Source organism: Hibiscus syriacus, unplaced genomic scaffold, assembly GCF_006381635.1.
Source record: "Hibiscus syriacus cultivar Baekdansim isolate YM2019G1 unplaced genomic scaffold, ASM638163v2 tig00110467_pilon, whole genome shotgun sequence".
Taxonomy (NCBI): Eukaryota; Viridiplantae; Streptophyta; class Magnoliopsida; order Malvales; family Malvaceae; genus Hibiscus; species Hibiscus syriacus.
This window is the reverse complement of record NW_024062749.1, coordinates 1,488,322-1,507,436: the sequence shown is the minus strand read 5'-3', so window position 1 is coordinate 1,507,436 and position 19,115 is coordinate 1,488,322. Positions and strand designations below refer to the sequence as shown.

The window sequence follows — 19,115 nt, the reverse complement described above, 5'->3', positions numbered from 1 at the left end:
AAAAGTCTGGATCAGGTCTTGTTAAGATGTGTGGACGCGAAAGAAGCCAAATTGATTCTTGAAGAAGTGCATGAGGGAATATGTGGTACACATGCTAATGGGCATGCTATGGCTAGGCAGATTATGAGATTTGGGTATTATTGGTCAACTATGGAAACAGACTGTATCAATTATGCCCGAAAATGTCACAAGTGTCAGATTTATGGAGATAGGATACATACTCCTCCTCATCCGTTGCATGTAATGACAGCTCCGTGGCCATTCTCAATGTGGGGCATGGATGTTATTGGAAAAATTTCACCCAAGGCTTCAAATGGTCATCGCTTCATTATGGTAGCCATAGATTACTTCACCAAGTGGGTAGAAGCAGCTTCTTACGCAAATGTTACCCAGTCTACAATATGCAAATTTTTGAAGAAGGAGATCATTTGTAGATATGGTTTGCCCGAGAGGATTATCTCCGATAATGCGTTGAATTTAAATAATAAGATGATGGACTCGGTCTGTAAACAGTTCAAAATAAAGCATCATAATTCCACCACTTATCGCCCAAAGATGAATGGGGCAGTAGAGGCGGCCAATAAGAACATCAAAATGCTCATAGAGAAAATGACTGAGACCTATAAGGATTGGCATGAGAAGTTGCCCTTTGCTCTATTTGCTTATCGAACTTCAGTACGGACTTCAACTGGGGCAACTCCGTTTTCTCTGGTATATGGGATGGAGGCTGTTTTACCTATTGAGGTAGAAATTCCCTCACTTCGGATTTTGTCAGAGGTAAAGCTTGATGAGGCAGAATGGGTCCCAGCTAGGTATGACCAGTTGAATTTGATTGAAGAAAAGAGATTGAAAGCTATTTGTCATGGTCAGATGTACCAAAAACGTATGATACGGGCACATGGTAAGAAAGTTCGCCTTCGAGAATTCCATGAGGGAGATTTGGTGCTTAAAAGGATTTTGCCTATTCAGAAGGATTTCAGAGGAAAATGGATGCCCAATTGGGAAGGACCTTATGTTGTCAAGAAGGCCTTTTCTGGGGGAGCTTTAGTCCTAACTGAAATGGACGGATCAGAATTACCATATCCAGTGAATTCGATGCTGTTAAGAGATATTTTGCTTGAAGAAGAAATAAAAGAGAAAAGAAGAAAAAATGAGAAAAAAGAAAAAATGATGGAAAACGAAAAGAAAAAAAGAGAGAGAAAAAATGGAAAAAGGAATAAAAAGAGAAAAATAAAAAAAGAGAAATAAAAGGAGGGTTCAAGACGAAAACCCGAAAAGGGCGTCTTGGAACCAAAGGAGGTCTTAAGTTGAAAACTCGCAAAGGGCGACTTGAGTTGAGTTTGGAATTCAGAATTCGTGCATGGTGGAGGTTCTGAATCAATTTTGGAAGTGGAAAGAGCTCCTGATATGGATAGTAACAATGACAGTTGGTGATCAGGAATGAGACTAAAGATTAATGAGTCTCGATTGAAATAACCAAGAGAAATTGAATGCATATGAGATTCAATACTGGTTTAGGGCATCCAATGATAGAGATTTGGGAGTTTAGAAGTAGCTTCATACTCGTAAGCATCACAATTTTGGAGATCCTTCTGACAGAAGCTACACTCGAGATATTCTAACGGCGTGCCAGTTCAAAAGCATTTGCATTATTGATATTTGAAGACGCCTACTCTTTTGTTCTTTTACTGTTTCCAGTTAAAAGTTTGCCATTTAGTTGCCTAAAATTCTCTGTATTTATATAAATAAAGAGATGTCTTTTCTTGATAATTTCCTTTTTTGCAAACATCTTATTTTGAAAGGTTAAAACATATGGCTTAACTTGAAGTACATGAGGTCATTTTGTATTATTGTGCAAAAGGTTTTGGAGAATGCAGGTATTCTGAAGTTGACAATGGTTTAAACATGTGAGCTTGTGTGGTTACGGGAAAATGAGATCTTGAAGTTCGTAGAAAATTTCAGCCATTAAAAGATGACCCAAGGAGGTTATCATTGGTCGAGAAGTTGGTCAGGGATACTGACGGGTTTCAAGAAAGAAATAAGTCAAGGTACTGTTAAGCCGAGAGATATGGAATTGAGATTGTTAACTGGGGTGAACTGGTCAAACGTTCTGTGCCCAAGATGAAGCCGAGTTCCATCGAGATCAAAAGGAGATAGAGTTCCTTCAAAGAAGAAAACGCATTGAATTGCATAATTGCATACATTTTAGGCATGAGTAGGATCATGTCATTCATAATCGCATGATGGCTTAAATATCTACAGGTTTCCCAGGGATAGTTGAGGATTGAAGATATGAAAGCATCGAGATGAAGATAACTGGTCTTGAGATTTTGATAAGAATGATGTTTATACGAAAATTGAGTCAAAGCAGATTTAAATATCCAATGGCTCCAGACAAGTTTTCACGATGGAGATGGATTTTCAAAAAATTTCTCAACTTCTAAATTTTTTAGTATAATATTTTTCAAATATACATTCATGATGAATAATGTTTGATTTTCAGGTTTGACCTTTGAAGCAAATCATCTATAAGCCTTCACGAAAGAGTAGTGAAGCAAATTCGTTCGTTGAAGATTGAGTCCTATACTCTCTGAATGAATAGGGAGCGGACAAGTTCATTGAAGATTGAGTCCTATACTCTCTGAATGAATAGGGAGCGGACAAGTTCGTTGAAGATTGAGTCCTATACTCTCTGAATGAATAGGGAGCGGACAAGTTCGTTGAAGATTGAGTCCTATACTCTCTGAATGAATAGGGAGCGGACAAGTTCGTTGAAGATTGAGTCCTATACTCTCTGAATGAATAGGGAGCGGACAAGTTCGTTGAAGATTGAGTCCTATACTCTCTGAAAGAATAGGGAGCGGACTAGTTCGTTGAAGATTGAGTCCTATACTCCCTGAAAGAATAGGGAGCGGACCTGTTTATTGAAGATTTTTCGAGTTCTATACTCTCTGAAGGAAGAGAGAGCGGACCGTTTATTAAAGATTGTTCAAATATTATACTCTCTGAATGAATAGAGAGCAGACACGTTTTATGAAGATTGTTCGAGTCTTATACTTCCTGAAGGAATAGGGAGCATGCTCGTCATTTGAAGATTTTTCAAGTATTTATCCTGACGTAACATTCTCAAGACCAGACAAATTCGGTCATCTTTTGATCTTTGCTCTATTCTCGTTACACGACAATGAACAAAGAGGGGCAGCTGTAGATGCTTAATTTGTCTGGGTAGTTAAGAAACCAGAAAAAATTAGAGGGAACGGTTTGTAGAGAGTGGGGGTATTGTGAGTTATCAAAAAAACTGTAAATGGGGGATGGTCAGTTTTTTTAGATATAACCATCACAAATTACAGGGGAGCGGGAGGAGAGACCTTTCATACTTCACGGGGAGAGAACAAAAAAAAACAGGAGAAAAACAGAGAAAAAGGGGAAGGGAAGACCGCCACTTTTGGTTGATTTTTTTTTGAGGAAATAGAAAAACAGAAATGACATTGTACTGAAATTTACTTCTATTTTGGAGATCAAAGGAAACAGAATTTACTTGTTTCAACAAACCAAGGCAATTCAAAGCCAATTCTTCTAAGGTTCATTTTCTTATCATTACGTACAGTAGCATTTCCTTCGCCAATTTTCAATTTTTTTCTTTTTCGAATAAATCAGTAAATAAATTACATGTTATATTTCTAAAAAGTTCCATAAAAAATTAGGAAATAGGCAAGAGATTTAGTCGGTTTACCTTTTCGCTTTAATTATCGCTATTGGTTTTGCCGAGATGGATAGTGAGAACTGGTCATGTGGCCTAGCCAGAGTGAGCGTTGGGGTTTAGTGCGGTCGTCGGGTTGTTGTGTACAGTAGTCGGCTTTATTAGGCTAGAGTTGTGTGTGGCCAAACCCTCGTCGGGTTTAGATGGTGTTCTCATCGGAGTCGAGCGTAGGAGAGGGTGAGAGACTCTTTAGGCTGTGAAGGCGGTTGTGAGTGAGGAAGAGTTAAGGGATGTTGGAGGTCGTTTGGTTTGCTCAGTCATCGTTGGTGTCCGGGGTTTGAGTTTGAAGGTTTGGTTTGTATGGTGGTCTAGTTTATTTTAGGTTTTGGTCTTACAGTGAGGTTGGTTTTGATCACCGGCTTGCGGTGGCCGGTTGAGGTTGTGAGACCCTTGAAAGCTCTGTTGGGGTCTCGGCGGTAAGTGAAGAAGAAGGGGGAGAGCGGCTGAAGGGATAAGGGAAGTGAAATTAGGGTAACTCATCACCTAAAAATCATATATTAGGATTAGTGAAACGGCAGCGTTTAGTGGGCAAAGGGGAATCCGTGTTTTAGGTATAATAGCTGATTAGACCCTTGTAGCTTCAACCTGTTCTATTGTGGTCCCTAATTCGAGGTTTTTTTTCTTTTTGGAATGCTAATCTAGTCTCCTAACTTTCAGCGTGTCTCATTTTAGTCCAGTTGCATATTAGGGCCATTTTTGCACTGTTTTTTACATTGGTTGTGTAATTTACAGAACTTTCATTTTGGTCCTTGAATGAATCTTTTGTGCCTTCTTAATTTAGTCTTCATATTTATGAACACTTTTCATGTTAGTCCTGAAATGTTTTTATGTTTTATTTTTGAAATGTAATTTGTAATTTTGGTTGTTTGACAATTTAGTCACTTAGCATGTTTTTTAATTTAATAGTTAATTCCTACTTTGCATGCTTAGTTTAATTTTATTTTATTATGGTCCTTCATGGTAATTTTGAATGTGAAGTCGAGTTATTAATAGTATGTTTTATTGTATATATGGTTTTATTCTAATGTATGTTAATGTCGTAAATACATATTTTTTTATTTATTTTTTTTAGAAATTTGTTTGAGTGCATGGCATATTTTAATTAGTTTTTGCATGACATTATTTTGCATAATATGCATGATAACCTCATTTGCATAACTTGACATATATCACATAATTGGATTAAGGGTAATACCCTTTTAATTTAAAATTGTTGAAGTGGGTAGTCATAACTGATTTGAGGTCCGCTTTTAATGATTTTAAAATAAAAGTGTATCCCGAAAGTGAAACAAAAAAATTGATTTGTCACCTAAAATTCGGGAACGAGAGAAAAAGAAATGTTCGTTTATTTAAATATATCGAGAAAAGGTTGTTATATCTTTAAGATCTGGTCTCGATATTTGTAAATAATCGAACATTCTTTATCTTTCTAAAATGACTTGGTAATTTTAATTTAATTCGTTTGAGTGTTCTTGAATGTTTTAATTTACATTTTTGTTTTATGGGATCAAAATTCAATTAACTTCGAATTTGTAAAGTTTATTGCAAAAACGTTAATTAATCGACTAGGTACCGATTTAGGGCATTGTGGGGGTGCTAATCCTTCCCCGCACGTAACCGACTCCCGAACTCGGATTTTGGTAACGCAGACTTTAATTTGTTGTTTTAATTAAAATTAATTTTTATTTAAAATAACAAGCATTTTTGGGTGCCCAATCACACCCTAATCAAAGATTGGTGGCGACTCTTTGAACTGTATTTTTTCGATTATAAAGGAAATCCAAAATTTTTCGAAACGAGAGGTTTTCAAATCACATTTGTTTTTAAATTAAAAATCAATTGAAAGAGGTAAATTAAAAATTAATGGGACTTTTAAATCTCACCTTTTTTCACCATTTTAAGAAAAAAACAGTTTCGACAGTTAACACATGCATGGAATGCTTCATATTGTACATATACATCTATATATGTTTGTAATTCACAAGACTTTTACATTCAAATAGAGCTTTCATTCAGTTGCATTATTGTTTATATTATGCTTTTTTCCCCTTAAAGGTGATTTCTTTTTATTGTTTCCTTACAAATATAAAATTGGTAATATAAATTTCTACTAAAAACATATAATTGGGCTAGTTTCACGATTGTAACTGCCGCTGGCTGCTTTGAATGTTTCAAAATAGCAACCATAGAAAAGCTTGAGAAATTTGATATGATTTTTGTATATTTAGCAATTGATCAAAGAGTGTGTTTGTAGCCATTGGCGGAACTACATGGGCTGAGAGAATAGCCCCAAAGCTTGATAAATTATCACTAGACCCTCGAAATTTCTTAAAAATATATTTATAACAAAAAAACTATTTGACCTTTAAAAATGCTTAAAAGATAATTTTAACATTTATAACACTTAAACAACTACTTTATTTTATGCTTTATAAATAAAGATAAATTTTTGTAATTTATTCAACATTTTAAAACTTGAGAACTTGTAAAAAAACACATTATATATCTAAATTTGATTTATGAGTTTATTTATAAAGTCAAATATAAACATAATTGCTATTAAAATTACTTGCACCAAATTAAAATGTCTTGTGCTATAATTGGCAAAAAAAATACATGCAACAAAGTGTTAGTAAAGCGAATTATAAGTGACGCAGGTAGCAACAATGGAGGAGATACAGATGAATAATGAAGGAACTAAGGTAACATTCAAGAGCCTAGACACACCTAAGTAGCCAGACACTGTTATAGTTCCATCTGCAATCACTCGAGCTAGGGTTCCAGCTTCTGTTGAAAGAAGCCCTCCATTGTAAGTTCCATGAGAGAGCCTAGACGACATTACACGGGACAAGAGTGACAAGTTCACACCTGGATTCAGTTCATCAGAGGGAAGCCGAGAATTACATTCAGGAAGAAAAAGATATGGCATTAATGGAAAGTTAAACCACTCAGTTTTGCTATTGCTTTGTTTTGTCCCAAAAATGTACCTTCAAGCACTTCCGCAGATACAAAAGTGACGAGTGCAGAGCCAACATACTGAGGCACAGAGTAAGGGATCCCAATATGGAAGCTTAGGAGTATGCCAACCAAAACCATGATTTCAGAAGCCAGCAGAACTTGCCTGCAATCAAGTTAAATTAACATGTATGTCATCCATTCGTGGTAAACTCGGAGCTTATTGTTTCAGTTTGTCAGCTGCAGTAATTGTGCTCTTGCTCCTGATACTTGAAAGTAACAGAAACAGAAATAATACCTTTGACAATTCATTTTTTATTGTTAAGCTCCAAGTGAGTTCGATGGTAACGATAGTATGCTTATTTTCATATTCGAACTTACCTTTCTTCGAACATGTTGCTGATGTAGGTTCCGACAATTATGTTTACAGGAAGTACTGTTAGGCCAAGACATGCAAGAAAGATGGCCACGCTGTTGGTTGACCATATAAAGTAATACGAAGTGATGACACTTGCTTCAGCAAGCAATATCTCCATTGCATATTTAAGCATAAAATAAACAAATAGTTGCACCTGTGAACAATAGCACAAATTGGGTAAGGACCATGCGAAGTTAGTTCAGAGACTAGAAGTTCACGTAAAGCTAAACTGAAAATGAAGGATCAACCTAATACCTTCACAGATGGTGTGAGTAACCTGTATGCTGATACAATTGAAGTGACAGGCTTGCTACTTTTCTCACAAGAATCTTCGTCGTCGTCGTCATATTCTTGGTCTCCATTTTGACCCTGTTTGGATTCCATGTTTAAAAGCAGTGGCCGCGTGAAATCGTTCTCTATTGTATAGTTCGCCGCCGAACCTAAAACAGACAGTTTGTTCTTCGAATGAACTGTTGAATGACATTATCCATGGAAGGAATTGTGTATATAAGATAAAATGCAGACTTCATACATAGTAGAAAACGTTGGAGCCTGAACAGCCAGACTCATAAATATCTTGAGCAATGCAGAAAATGACAATACTTTGATATGGTATAAGATGAACTAGAAGAATGAGAAAAAAATGAAAACAACAATTGTTGCAAGATGTATTCATAAGTGTTCAGTTTTGTTGACCAACCAGCATGAGCTTCCTGTGGTCTTATGTTCGCCTTGATCTCTTGAGGGGGCTCTCTAAAATAAATCCACAGCCACAATAAGTAGACAAGCCAGGAAAGAGCCATAACCCAACCAGGCAACGTGTCCTGGTTAAAAGTGAGCTTGTAAATCTTGAAATCAGTTTGGAATAAGCAAGCTAGAGCTGGACCACATGCCATTCCGAGGGCACTTGCACTAACAAAACCTGCATATGCACGCATCCTCAGTTTATGTGGCACACAATCACTGATATAACGCTGTTTACAGCTCTAGCAGAACCTAACCTGGGAATGTCATTAGCCCAAACTTGTTCATTAATATAGTAATAGTAGTGAAGATGAATCATTCAAAGGAACGAGAGACATAACGCACTTATTGATGCGAACCTCTTTCCAGATAACTTACCCACAAAATAGTCGACCGACCAGAAGAATAACAATTGAGTTAAGATCATATGCCAGGGCATACAAGGTGTTCCCGATGAGAAGCACAATGCTGCTAAACACAAGTGGCCTCAAGTATGATCTGTTCGACCATGCACTATAATAAACTGAAGAGAATACTTGTGCAACAGCCATTGAACCAATTACAACGCCACAAACAGTTGCTGCAGCTCCGAGGCTAAGGGAGTAGTCGTCTGCTGTTGGGACAATAATATATGTGTTAACCATATATAGAAATGTGTTAACCAAATTCAAGAGCAGCGACATGAATGATATCTCTGCTCCGCAGCATCATCTTCAGATGGACTTGGTAGATCATTTTGCATAATAAATGCAGCTTCCCAAAAACTCGAGAAAACTTGTTGAATTTGATAACCTGTTTACTGCTGCTTTTATAGAATGGATCACAGGGTCCTGCAAGTTTCACGTTTGATTATAAATTTGACTAAGACAAAAGCAGAGTATTGGACACTGCCTAAAAAGTGAAAGGATTGAAGAAAAAACCGGATGGGATAAAGCAGGCTGATCATATATCGATACGTAGTTCCCTTGATGGTCTTGCAGGTCCGCGAGATTGCGAGATATGGCTCCAACCACAGCCCCAATACCCTGCATGAATGGTCAACCAGTAGCTGATAAACTGGTTCATGCTGCTATAATTTATCTGCATGTCATGTATCAAAGGAAAAAAAAAGAAATACAACTAAGAAATTTCTGTAAAATAGATTGAAAACATAATAAAAGAGAAGAGAAATCGATTCTGAAATCGGATGCATTACCACATGCCTAAAAACTTGTCGAAGCTGAGAATAAGGATGATCCGCACGGGTTTTGACATAGTAGTTGGTGAATCTATAACCAAAGCGCTTATCAAATTTCTTCAAAATCTTTCTCAAGCCAGTTGCATTCATCTCAACAAAGAAGAGAAGCTTTAAAAGATCATATCCTACTCCTCTATATGCTTCTCGTAACTCGAATATTTTGGATCCATCGGACCGCTGCAAAATTTCATCATGCTGTTCCCTAAGATCAGACAATCTGTTCGCCAGTTCTCCTTGTTGTTCCAGCAGAAACAATACAATCTTTTCAATCTAAAAATTGACCCCCCACCAAGCAAAGAAAGAAAGCAGTAAACAGTCTTGTCTTTGCATTACTTCTTGTTGTAGATGAAATTCATCAAATTTGTTTAAGCTTACTTGACTATCAAGCATTCTTGAGAAGTCCTTGAGAACATAATGGTGATCTTGGTCTCCAACCTCCAGTTGTTGAGCATATCGGTTGACTTTCTTCTTCAATAACTTGTAGTTGATATAATACCTGAAGATATTACAATGTAAATCAACCATCAATCAGAGTGTACATATGTATATACATGCATACCCTTGCCATTCTTGAATCTGTGACTCTTTCAACTTCTTCCCAAAGGCCACCATCTTTCAGTCAAAACTCCAGTTCACTCCTGGGAACAAAAATAACCAAAATACAATACGAATGTAAAACAACGATCTATATCTCTTGGAGCAATGAAACTTAAAAAATCTTAAAACCAGATGATGGAAAGAAACAATTATACAAATTCACACTCAAAGATACTTTCTTTATGTATCGGTGAATTTGGAATCTTAAAACTCCAGAAAAATGCACCGAACGAAGAAAAGAAGGGTGGGGAACCATTGGACCTTTAAACGGAAACCCAGAAACATAAAATGGGTTAAGGATCGTAGAAATACGAAAAAAGAAACAATCTTTTATTCGAACTCGTTGGTCATATGAGTTGAGCATACTACAGTAGACATATTAAGCAAAGAATTTCAAGTACTGGGAAAGGAAATTAGTGGGGGGGGGGGAAGGAGATAGATCCTTGGAATAACAAGAAACTAAAGGGAACACCTTTACAAGGTCATTGGATGAGAATCAGAATATAATATTATAACCGAAAGAAAGGGGCAAACTGCGTTTGGGGGAATTGAAACAGAAATTAATGATCAAAATCTAGAAAACAAAGTTTCTTTTATCGAAAAGGAACAATCTAGTCTAGGAGATGAAGAGCTTGAGGAAACCGCGCCAAACTTACAACGTGGTTTGTATTTGGTTCGGAAAAACAAGTTACCATGTTGATAATACTATATGACCCTGACATTTAGATGCACGTGTTTGACGCACCGCAACTACAGGGTTTCAGACATTTTGGACATTTAAACTTAAGTATATAAGTCCTTTAACTATGATTAAATAATATTTTGGTCATTAAACTTTTAACAATTACAAAATAATCATTAAATTTATAGAATTATTAGAAAATGCTCACTTTCATAAGCAAGTTTGATAGTATATGAGATGTCTTAAAATATATTAAAATAGTTAAAGTTCATAAACACATAGCATGCTGTAACATGTAAATGTAAGAGCAGAAGGTCATTATCTGCGACTCTGCACGCCCCATGTGTCATTAACAGCAAGCTTTAATCATAATTAGCAGCCGAAATGAAGTTTTTAAGTCATGCTTAACTATGACAAACAAACAAACCCATTATTTAACACACGTTACACTAATCATATAGCAAACAATAAGTAATCAATCAACATATGCACGTACACAATATGTTGAAAAGTGGGTAAAGAATCAACTTACATACAGTATCTTTGACTGAGCAGAAAGATTGAAGAATGCAGCAGATTGAAAAGTTAATCGAAACTGCAGCAGAAGCAAATATAAAAGATTTACATTGAAGGAATCAAGATGGTAGTGAAATCTCCACTGGTGTAAAGAATATATAGTGCAGAGGACGGGAACTGCAAACACAGCCTCACAAAATAGAAAGAGTGGGACGAAGGAGAAGGCTTTTAGCTACTCATTAGACGAAACACGTGTCGTTGGCTAACTGCATGGCTCCTTAGAATATTGAAAGGTAACCATTAAACCACCTGTCTTGTTTTCTTTTGACTGACATGAATTGGGACTGGAAATCTGTGGAGTATCTTTTACTTTAACATCAACAACTGTTGCGTGCTGGGTTTTGTTTGTCGGAAAGTAAAAAAAAAGTTAAATCCCGAAAGGTAGATATTAGCAGCATATTCCTTGCTACGATGTTTAAAGTATTGCTGTACCGACCTTACCATGTAAAGATGACAGGGACGACCACAAACATATATTTTAATAAACCATATGTGAATACTTTGGTAACTCTAAATAAGTTTATAATACATACGACAGGAATTGGATCTAGGGTTAGATGGGTGAGTAAATTTAACTCTTCCATTATATCTTTATATAAATTTAAATTAATAAATTATATATTAATAATTATAAAAAAAATATTCCTACAAAATAATATATACAAATTATTTTTTAAAAATGTATATTAAGTAAATTTTTTTATTTTACAAACAAAATTAAAACACTGCCATCAATATAGTAAATAAATAGGAGTTGTTATCATGTACATATACATTCTCAATTTGCGAGGACAAGATCAGCGTTCATGTCTTTATCTGCTGGATAGTGGGGAATCACATAAAAATCATACCCTTCTATGTGGTTCGTTGCTGTTGAATATTTTATTTTTAATTTTATCCGTTTTCATGCAATATGCAGGGTCACTCTTTTTTCTCTCTTTAATATTCTCTATAAATATATTTTTAAAAGGTTGCAATTTAAATTTTATTTAAAAGTTTAAAATACGATATTTTTAAAGAATAAATAAAATTATGAGAAAAAATATAGATTAATGGTGGGTATTGATATTTATTTTATTATTTTTTAAAATTATAAATTTATTTAAAAAAATATTTATAATATAAGGATTCTTTCTCATCAACTAATTAATCTTATAAGTATGTTACAGTTATTAACTAAGACTTAAAATTCATCCCAAACATATTGTAATTTTGATATTATGATGAATTTCTCTTCTTTCGTTTGTAATTTTTCGTTTATAATTTTTAAAATGTATGCATTATATGATCACCTTTATTTACTCATTGTTATTGTAATAATATTTTTTTTTTATAATTTTTGATATTATGATGAATCTTCAAATGGAAGAAACAAACTCAGTTCCCATGTTCACATCTCTATGCTCAAAAGTAAAACTGCAAGTTGAAGGTGTTAAATACATCAAATAAAACTATAATAGTGTCACAGACTGCCAGCCCAAGACCGAGCCCAGTTCGTTCAAGGCTGCCAGAGACTATCTTTGCCACGTTTTGGGCCTTCTAGAAGACCCAACAGAGCTGGCCCATCCACCTTGGAGAGAGAAGAGGCATGATAATTATTTGAAATTATCTTAGAGATAATTCCCACTAATTATTATTTAATTTAGAGTTATAGATAGAGTAGGGCTCTTTTCTGACCGTTGATGTAATTTAATCTTAACCGTTGATTGTAGGGGGCTCCAACTATAAAAGGAGGCTCACCCCCACCTCATTTACTCACTTCAGATTGAGGAATACAAGTTAGCATTCACTCTAAACTCTCTCTTCTCCATTTGAGCGCCCATCTCTCTATTTTTCCCATTTCCTTTATTTTTGCAACGTTCTAAGCATTCTCGCTTAGTGAAGGTTTGGGTTACTTAGCCGAGTTTCGACCTCGAAAACGACTAAGGCCGCACGAGCTTGCTAGCAGCAGTCTAGCCCCGTGACAAGTGGTATCAGAGCCTATTTCTTTTTTATTTTCGTTGGTTCGAGATGGCACCACAACATGGTGAAGCGACGGGTTCTGATGGGAATGAAACCCGCAATGCTGGAAAGAAGAGAGCACCCTCGAAAGATGTTCTCACGTCCATCCAGGAGAAGGTTACCAGGCTCGAGGGTTCCATGACGGAAGCCAAGGTAGTGCTGGATGTGCTAGAGTCCGTAGACCTTGAAAAGCTGGGGTCGTTAGATCTCGATAAGCTGGAGTCCTTGGAGAGTATCAGGGAGGAGGTTCAGGATTCACTCAACGATTTGGATGTGAAGGTAACTGATCGAGGTGATTCCTTAGAAGCCATGGTAGTGGCTTTAAGGAAGGAAGTTGAGGAACTCAAGAGTAAGGGTTCCGATTCTGAGGTGGTCGAGCTAAAGAGGGAGGTCGAGTTGCTCAAGACCGAGTTATTGGTGTGTAAAGCTGCGTTCGGGAATAGCGTAGCCACGGTTGCACCCAAAGCCTTGGGTGACATCCCTAAGCCAGAGAAGTTCAAAGGAACCAGGTCCGCCCAGGATGTTGAGAATTTCCTTTGGGGGTTGGACCAGTACTTTGCAGCCACGGGCATCACAGAGGATGCCAAGAAGTAAGCATCGCTAGTGTTTACTTGTCAGAGGTCGCCCTCATGTGGTGGCGACGCAGATGCAACGATGTGAAGCGTGGGAACGCTGCCATCGAGACCTGGGTAGAATTCCAAGCTGAGTTCAAGGAATAGTTCTACCCAGAGTATGCTGAGGATGAGGCGCGATCCAAGTTGAGGCGTCTCAAGCAAGAAGGGTCACTGAGGGAGCACGTTCGAAAGTTTGTCAAACTAATGCTCCAAGTCCCAAATTTGAGTGAAGAGGACGGGTTCTTCACCTTCATGGATGGGTTGAAACCATGGGCGAAGAACGAGCTAAGGCGACGAGGAGTTATGGAGCTCTCGGTTGCCTTGACGACGGCCGAGTCAATCATTGAGCTTGGCATCAAGAAGGTGGACTCCAAACCAAAGCCGAAGTTCCGAGGTAGCAGTGGTGATAGGGACAAGGCGTCCAAATCCGACAAAGATTCGAGTGGCAATGGGAAGCCCTTGAATGGTAAGCACTCGGATAAGAAAGACAAGCAAATTATCCAGTGTTACAACTGCAAGGGCCAAGGGCATTTGGCGAGGGACTGTCCGCAGAAGAATAAACTCTCGGCCATCAAGGAGAAAGATGGGGAGGAGAGTGAGACCCTAAAGCTTGGATCCATCCTTAGCACCATGGAGGTCAAGAAGGGTCGAAAGAAAAAAGGGTTGATGTTCGTTGACATCACCATTGCTGGCCAGAAATTGAGTGCACTAGTGGACACCGGTGCCTCCGAGTTGTTCATGTCAGAACCAGTTGCCAAGAGACTTGGTCTTTATGTCGAGAAGGCTTGTGGTTCTATCAAGACCGTCAACGCCAAAGAGGTTCCGGTTGCGGGGGTCGCAAAGGGAATTGAGTTAACTGTTGGAGGTTGGTCCGGAACGGAAGCCATCAAGGTGATTCCTCTTGATGACTTCGACTTCGTGCTCGGGTTAAGTTTCTTGGACCGAATCAATGCTTTCCCAGTACCTTTTGCCGATTGTTTGTGCATCCTGGATCCAAAGCAACAGTGCATTGTTCCAGTGAGCCGAGGGCCCGGAGTAGGGGCCAAAGTTCTATCCGCAATTCAATTCTCGAAGGCGGTGCGCAAGGAGGAACCGTCCTTCTTAGCTGTCTTGGTGTGTGAGGAGCCAACCACAACCAAGAAAGTTCCTGACGTGGTGAGCCACGTGTTGGCAGAATTCCAAGATGTGATGCCTGCCGAGTTGCCTAAGAAGTTGCCTCCAAAGAGGGAGGTGGATCACAAGATTGAGCTTGTGCCGAATGTGGAGCCACCCGCTCGAGCTCCTTACCGAATGGCTCCGCCCGAGTTGGAGGAGATGCGCAGACAGTTGAAGGATCTACTCGATGCCGGGTACATCCGACCATCCAAGTCCCCCTATGGTGCCCTAGTGCTATTTCAAAAGAAGCACGATGGTTCTTTGCGGATGTGCATCGATTACCGGGCTTTGAATAAGCTCACGGTGAAGAACAAGTACCCGATTCCTCTCATTGCGGACTTGTTCGATCAGCTTGGTGGTGCAAGGTGGTTCACCAAGTTGGATTTACGATCGGGCTATTACCAAGTCAGGATAGCCGAGGGAGATGAACCGAAGACAGCCTGCGTGACTAGGTACGGTTCGTATGAATACCTTGTGATTCCCTTTGGCCTCACGAATGCTCCAGCCACTTTCTGCACCCTGATGAACAAGGTGTTGCAACCTTTTCTGGATCGATTCGTTGTTGTCTACCTCGACGACATCGTCATTTACAGCAAGACGTTGGAGGAGCATGTTGAACACTTGAAGCAAGTGTTTCTGGTGTTGCGAGAGAACGAGCTCTTTGTCAAAGAGGAAAAGTGCTCATTCGCCAAAACGGAGGTTCCTTTCCTTGGCCACATTATTGGAGGTGGCAAGATCTGGATGGATAGGGACAAGGTTCGAGCCATTGATGAATGGCAAGTGCCAACCAAGGTGACGGAGCTGAGATCATTCCTGGGGTTGGCCAACTATTACCGGAGGTTGTCAAAGGTTACTCAAAAATCGCAGCCCCCTTAACCGAGTTATTGAAGAAAGACAAGGCGTGGGATTGGGGCCCGAAGTGTCAAAGTGCCTTTGATGAAATCAAGCTTGCTATGATAAGCGAGCCAGTTTTGGTGTTGCCAGATCACACCAAGCCCTTTGAAGTTTTCACCGATGCATCCGACGTTGCCATTGGTGGGGTCCTGATGCAAGAGGGACATCCGGTTGCTTATGAAAGCCGGAAGCTCAATGAGACCGAGAGGAGATACACGGTCCATGAGAAAGAGATGACTGCAGTTGTGCACTGTTTACGCACATGGCGACATTACTTACTTGGGTCCAAGTTCGTGGTGTTTACAGACAATGTTGCCAACAGTTACTTCTTAACCCAGAAGAAGTTGTCACCGAAGCAAGCTCGTTGGCAAGAGTTCCTTGCCGAGTTTGACATGTCCTTGGAGCACAAACCTGGGAAAGTGAATTCCGTGGCCGATGCCTTAAGCCGAAGGTGTGACATGGAGTTTGTGAGTTTGCCGACGGGACAGTTGCGGGAGCGCATCAAAGAGGGGTTGTCACATGATCCGATAGCCCCTTCATTGATTGAGCTTGCCAAGGGGGGCAAGACTAAGTTTTGGCTAGATGGAGGCTTGTTGTATGCTCGAGGACACGCCTCTATGTGCCACAATTTGAAGGATTGCGAAAGGAGCTCATGAGGGAATGCATGATTCCAAGTGGGCGGGACATCCGGGATCCACCGGACTTTGGCCTTGATAGCGGAGCACTATTATTGGCCGCACATGGGCAATGATGTCGAAGCCTATGTGAAGACCTGTCTTGTGTGCCAGCAAGACAAGATAGAGCAAAGGACCAGCTGGATTGTTGCAGCCTCTGCCTATCCCGAGAAACCATGGGAAGTCTTTCCATGGATTTCATTGTTGGTTTGCCTGTTTCTGATGGATTTTCTAGCATCATGGTCGTGGTGGATAGATTTTCCAAGTATGGGACTTTTATTCCAGCTTCCAAAGTTTGTCCAGCCGAGGAGGCCGCTCGTCTTTCCTCAAGTACGTGGTGAAGTATTGGGGGTTCCAAAGACGATTATCAGTGATCGGGACACAAGGTTTACTGGGAGGTTCTGGAAGGAGTTGTTCAAGTTGATGGGATCAAGCTTGAACTTCTCGACGGTGTTCATCCCCAGACGGATGGGCAAACCGAGAGAGTGAATGCACTCGTAGAGACCTACTTGAGGCACTATGTGAGTGCCACGCAACGTGACTGGCCAAAATTGTTGGATGTAGCCCAGTTTTCCTACAATTTGCAGAGGAGTGAAGCGACCAATCAGAGTCCATTTGAGATTGTTATCGGGCAGCAGCCGCTTACACCAAATGCGGTTGTGACTGGGTACCAAGGGCCAAATCCAACAGCATACCAATTTGCCAAGGAGTGGCAAGAACAACATGAACTAGCCCGAGCTTGTTTACACAAGGCCGGGAAGCGAACCAAGAAGTGGGCAGATCGAAAGCGTCGGGATGTAAACTTTGAGGTTGGTGACCAAGTCCTTGCCAAATTAAGTGGTATCTTGCGCAACCCATATCACAAAGGGCTTGTGCGAAGATACGAGGGGCCATTCAAAGTTTTGAAGCGAGTAGGCACCATGGCCTACAAATTGGAGTTACCTTCGACCATCAAAGCTCATCCGTGTTCCATGTGAGTTTGTTAAAGCCATACCATCAGGATGAGGAGGAGCTAGATCGAGGCAAGTCACACCGAGCGCCAGTCGGGGTAAAGGTCTCATACGAGAGAAGTAGAAGCTATCCACAGCAGAGAGAGCCGTTCATGGAGTGGGAAAACGACCAAGGCATGAATACCTTGTTCAGTGGAAGGGACTTCCGGAGAGTGAGGGAAGTTGGGAACCTTCCGAAGCCTTGTGGCAATTTCGAGATAAGATTGACCAGTTTCACTCTAGTCGCGCAACGAGGGCGTCGCTAGAACTAGTGGGGGAGAATGTCACAGACTGCCAGCCCAAGACCGAGCCCAGTTCGTTCAAGGCTGCCAGAGACTATCTTTGCCACGTTTTGGGCCTTCTAGAAGACCCAGCAGAGCTGGCCCATCCACCTTGGAGAGAGAGAAGCATGATAATTATTTGAAATTATCTTAGAGATAATTCCCCTAATTATTATTTAATTTAGAGTTATAGATAGAGTAGGGCTCTTTTCTGACCGTTGATGTAATTTAATCTTAACCGTTGATTGTAGGGGGCTCCAACTATAAAAGGAGGCTCACCCCCACCTCATTTACTCACTTCAGATTGAGGAATACAAGTTAGCATTCACTCTAAACTCTCTCTTCTCCATTTGAGCGCCCATCTCTCTATTTTTCCCATTTCCTTTATTTTTGCAACGTTCTAAGCATTCTCGTTTAGTGAAGGTTTGGGTTACTTAGCCGAGTTTCGACCTCGAAAACGACTAAGGCCGCACGAGCTTGCTAGCAGCAGTCTAGCCCCGTGACAATAGCATCTATCTAATTCAAAGTTGAATATAAATGAAGTATTTACTTACTCCAAAAAAATGACCTGTCTGAAAGGGAACCAACCCCAAGCGACCACGTCCAGCCTCTTCTCCACTTTGTTTTATGACTGGACTAGTACTTAATTATATATTAATCTACTTACTTCCAGTGACATGACTAATTCAGCATCTGCTGAAAGATAAAACTATTAATTTATTTGTATGTATGAGTCTTCCTAGTGTCCAACATGAAATTATCTTTTTGTCGGCTTACCAGGCAGGATATTCAGGCCATTAAAAAAAAGTGTAAAAGCCAAAACTCTATGAAAGATGAGATACCCTCCCTACATGGCTGTGATGACAGTGATGAACTTGGGATTAAGCGTTGAGAAAAATTCGATATCAGTCTTCTCAAACATTTCGACAGTTCACCTAAGGGTCGTACTACACAGTTTCTTTGTCAATCATTTCGATATCAGTATTTGGATTTTCATCAAAATCATAATTGGTAGCTATAAATTTTAAAGAAAATAATCTCATGGGCCGCTGATTAAGTCAATTATGCTTCTTCATGAAGATCTTACAGGGAAAAAAAGATTGGGTTGGCGAGTCTAATCAAGTTGTTTTCTCATTATTTTTTCCTTGTCGAAACCGTCATTGTTGCGTTTTTTTAAACTGGAATTGTGTCGTCCACAAGGGAAGAATATGCATGAATATTCGTGTATCCTCTATGTTCATCGTTCAACTATGCATTTAATGATGACAGTTCGATAGATATCTCGGTTATTCGATACGAATCGTCAAAAACTGAAAGTATATTGCTTTCTTGAGATGTATGGGTTACATTATGATTGTGATTTTCGCAACCGAACATCATCAGATCAAAAACTTAAAAACACCAGCAGAAACGACAGCAATGGAAGCAAGTTTAAATCTAAACTAAACCAGCAGAAACGACAACAATGGAAACAAGTTTAAATCTAAACTAACTTCTAAATCTCCGGTACGAATAGAGTTATGTTTTGTCACATTATA

The 19,115-nt window shown here is 39.4% G+C and overlaps 1 pseudogene; it reads right to left on the bottom strand.

Moving 5' to 3' along the window:
* Positions 1-6,354: 6,354 nt before the first annotated feature.
* On the bottom strand, positions 6,355-11,148 carry LOC120127276 (annotated as a pseudogene).
* Positions 11,149-19,115: the final 7,967 nt, after the last annotated feature.